Source organism: Megalopta genalis, unplaced genomic scaffold, assembly GCF_051020955.1.
Source record: "Megalopta genalis isolate 19385.01 unplaced genomic scaffold, iyMegGena1_principal scaffold0074, whole genome shotgun sequence".
Classification (NCBI taxonomy): Eukaryota; Metazoa; Arthropoda; class Insecta; order Hymenoptera; family Halictidae; genus Megalopta; species Megalopta genalis.
In genome coordinates, this window is record NW_027476143.1 from 200,001 (window position 1) to 204,322 (window position 4,322).

General features: G+C 45.7%; 2 non-coding genes across 2 annotated transcripts; both read right to left on the reverse strand.

Moving 5' to 3' along the window:
- Window positions 1–636: 636 nt before the first annotated feature.
- LOC143261886 (5.8S ribosomal RNA) lies at window positions 637–791 on the reverse strand. Its single transcript, XR_013035894.1, has one exon. It is a non-coding gene; the product is annotated as a 5.8S ribosomal RNA (ribosomal RNA).
- Window positions 792–2,124: 1,333 nt separating this feature from the next.
- Window positions 2,125–4,045, reverse strand: LOC143261914 (small subunit ribosomal RNA). The gene has a single exon (XR_013035911.1). It is a non-coding gene; the product is annotated as a small subunit ribosomal RNA (ribosomal RNA).
- Window positions 4,046–4,322: the final 277 nt, after the last annotated feature.

Here is a 4,322-nt window from a genome sequence, read left to right on the forward strand (position 1 = left end):
TATATAGCCATCGATACAATTCGTACACAAATGTGTCGTACGAAGAGAGAGACTTTTTTTCCTCTGGCAACATAACGGTAAGAGACATCCTTCCACACTCATAGGTTCCACTCCCTGGGGCTATGATATATATATACATATAAATTCAAATTCGAAGCAACGGTCACAATTCTACTCTATATTTTTGCGGGTTATGTGTTCTTTCGTTCAATTTCTTTCATGCGTTCGTTCGATCTCTGTACACAGTCTTCACATAGGACAGACTCGTGTAGTACGCTTTCGTGGGTTAAACCCATCTCGTTTCATTTCAGGCGACGTCGGGAGCGCGTTGAAAATGTACCAGTGAAATCTCGATAGTTCTACGGATACGAATCGTCCCGAAAAAGATTTTGTCACCGCTTCGAAGCGGTGTTTCAGACGGGCGGACGTATATAAAACATATACGACACACGACACCGCCTTCCACACTCACGCTAGTTCGAACACGATTTCCATCTCTCTCGAAGACTGTTAGACGTACGTAAAATTTCTCAATATTCATAGGACCGCGACAAACGCCGACGAAGCGCCCATCATTCGCTCGTACGTATATAGGCAACAAGTGCCATCAACGCAAGCAGTTTATAAGTACGTAAACGACCCTCAGCCAGGCGTGGTCCAGGAATTGTATCCGTGGACCGCAATGTGCGTTCGAAATGTCGATGTTCATGTGTCCTGCAGTTCACACGTTGACGCGCAATTAGCTGCGTTCTTCATCGACCCACGAGCCAAGTGATCCACCGTTCAGGGTAATTTTTCCCTTTTATTCTCTCATATATATAATGTGTATTTGCTATCCACCACATTTTTGTGTTATATTTCGGAACAAACCGATACCCGAAGAGCTCCAACCAGCGCGCGAAGGAGATTCGGGAGTCGTCGTACAACGACATAATTGTCCCTTAAAGAACGAGATATTTCCGTCGAAACCATATATATATATGTACGAGCAAATCCAAAACCACTGTTTTCTTGCAAGTTCGACGGTCGGAGCGAATAGAACATTGAAAAGCCTTCTATCGAAGAAACACAGAGAGTATATCACCTCCAAAAACGACGGGGATATGGATATTCAAACTGGACAATTATCAACCCGATACTGGATTCGAAAAGTTTCTCTCTCCTTTCGTCGTTATTTACACCGGACGGACTCACGGCCGGCTCTAGCTGGGTGTCATATATATATACGTCCCACGCTCATGCTGCCACTAGCGCGCAACAGAGTAGGGTGTCAATGACAACGACACAGCATTGAAACGAGCTACACAAGCCGGTCTCTCTTGATACCAATGTAAACGAGCATTAAGTTATCTTCAGACTGCCCGATATTTTCGTCCTTTGGACTTTCCCAACGATTCCTTTTTTTCTTTTTTTTTTTACACCACAGCGAAGACTTGAGGAAGCGTGATTAGCACGCTCGCATCCCTCCCTGTCCTACTACAACTGTGTGTGTGTGTGTGTGTAAAGAAAGAAAAAAGAATACATTGGCTTTCTCTCTATCGAGAAGATGGCCTACGCAACGCAGATCAAAGGCCTAATACGTGTAATATAATACGCGTCTGGCCGTGTATAAATCACGCACGAATGATCTGGTCGGGCCCAACTCTTCTCGTACGCTTATTTTTCCGTGTTGGGGCACTATCATAAAATCACACAAACCCCAACACGTGTGTGTCTTGGAAGGAAGATGGCCTACGCAACGCAGATCAAAGGCCTAATACGTGTAGTACACACGTCTGCCGTGTAAATCACGCACGAATGATCTGGTCGGGCCCAACTCTTCTCCACCACACCACATCCCAACTTTGTACATTTTTATATATTTTTGTGCGTTGGGGCACCTTCATAATCACAAACCCCAACAACACATATATCTCTCTCTCTTTGAAAGATTTGTTGTGGCCTACGCAACGCAGATCAAAGGCCTAATACGTGTAGTACACACGTCTGGCCGTGTAAATCACGCACGAATGATCTGGCGGGCTCAACAATATCTTTTTTTTTTATATGAATTCTTATCCACAAACTAATCGAATTCATTTTCTCTCCTCCTCTCCTCTCTCTTTGAGATATATTGGAACATTGTAATGATCCTTCCGCAGGTTCACCTACGGAAACCTTGTTACGACTTTTACTTCCTCTAAATAATCAAGTTTGGTCATCTTCCCGGCATCATCGGCAATGCCGAAACATTGCCGCGCACCAGTCCGAAGACCTCACTAAATCATTCAATCGGTAGTAGCGACGGGCGGTGTGTACAAAGGGCAGGGACGTAATCAACGCGAGCTTATGACTCGCGCTTACTGGGAATTCCTCGTTCATGGGGAATAATTGCAAGCCCCAATCCCTAGCACGAAGGAGGTTCAGCGGGTTACCCGGGCCTTTCGGCCAGGGAACACACGCTGATTCCTTCAGTGTAGCGCGCGTGCGGCCCAGAACATCTAAGGGCATCACAGACCTGTTATTGCTCAATCTCGTGCGGCTAGAAGCCGCCTGTCCCTCTAAGAAGATTTGTTTGTACGTTGGTAGTAAAAACCCCACCGGCAGAAGCCGAGAGCCTTCGAGATACCATAATTACGTCTATTTAGCAGGCTAGAGTCTCGTTCGTTATCGGAATTAACCAGACAAATCGCTCCACCAACTAAGAACGGCCATGCACCACCACCCACCGAATCAAGAAAGAGCTATCAATCTGTCAATCCTTCCGGTGTCCGGGCCTGGTGAGGTTTCCCGTGTTGAGTCAAATTAAGCCGCAGGCTCCACTCCTGGTGGTGCCCTTCCGTCAATTCCTTTAAGTTTCAGCTTTGCAACCATACTTCCCCCGGAACCCAAAAGCTTTGGTTTCCCGGAAGCTGCCCGCCGAGTCATCGTAGGAACTTCGGCGGATCGCTAGCTGGCATCGTTTATGGTTAGAACTAGGGCGGTATCTGATCGCCTTCGAACCTCTAACTTTCGTTCTTGATTAATGAAAACATTTTTGGCAAATGCTTTCGCTTCTGTCCGTCTTGCGACGATCCAAGAATTTCACCTCTAACGTCGCAATACGAATGCCCCCATCTGTCCCTATTAATCATTACCTCGGGGTTCCGAAAACCAACAAAATAGAACCGAGGTCCTATTCCATTATTCCATGCACACAGTATTCAGGCGAAGGTAGCCTGCTTTGAGCACTCTAATTTGTTCAAAGTAAACGTACCGGCCCACCTCGACACTCAGTGAAGAGCACCGCGATGGGATATTAGTTGGACCGCCCCGTGAAGAGCAAAGCCCACCGGTAGGACGTACCACATAATGCCAGTTAAACACCGCGAGCGATGAACCGACACTGTGACACACAGATTCAACTACGAGCTTTTTAACCGCAACAACTTTAATATACGCTATTGGAGCTGGAATTACCGCGGCTGCTGGCACCAGACTTGCCCTCCAATGGATCCTCGTTAAAGGATTTAAAGTGTACTCATTCCGATTACGGGGCCTCGGATGAGTCCCGTATCGTTATTTTTCGTCACTACCTCCCCGTGCCGGGAGTGGGTAATTTGCGCGCCTGCTGCCTTCCTTGGATGTGGTAGCCGTTTCTCAGGCTCCCTCTCCGGAATCGAACCCTGATTCCCCGTTACCCGTTACAACCATGGTAGGCGCAGAACCTACCATCGACAGTTGATAAGGCAGACATTTGAAAGATGCGTCGCCGGTGCTATAAGACCATGCGATCAGCACAAAGTTATTCAGAGTCACCAAAGCAAACGATGGACGAGTGTAAACACCCGCCACCGATTGGTTTTGATCTAATAAAAGCGTTCCTACCATCTCTGGTCGGAACTCTGTTTTGCATGTATTAGCTCTAGAATTACCACAGTTATCCAAGTAAATTTTAGTACGATCTAAGAAACCATAACTGATTTAATGAGCCATTCGCGGTTTCACCTTAATACGGCATGTACTGAGACATGCATGGCTTAATCTTTGAGACAAGCATATGACTACTGGCAGGATCAACCAGGGAACTATACAATATGTATATATAAAATGGACAAAATTTAAATCCTTTTCCATCGTCGCCTGTTTCATATATATATGTCAGGTCGACACACCACTTTTCTCTTTCAAATATGTACAAGTTTTGCCACATTCCGCGCTTGTAACATATCTTCTTTAACGCTCAATTTCTTTCATTTTTCTACCATACAGATATTTTACCGTACGCCCAAAAACGTACGTATTATATTTTTGTTCTATCATAAAATCACATTTTTCTACGTACGCCAGCTTCGTACGTTTCT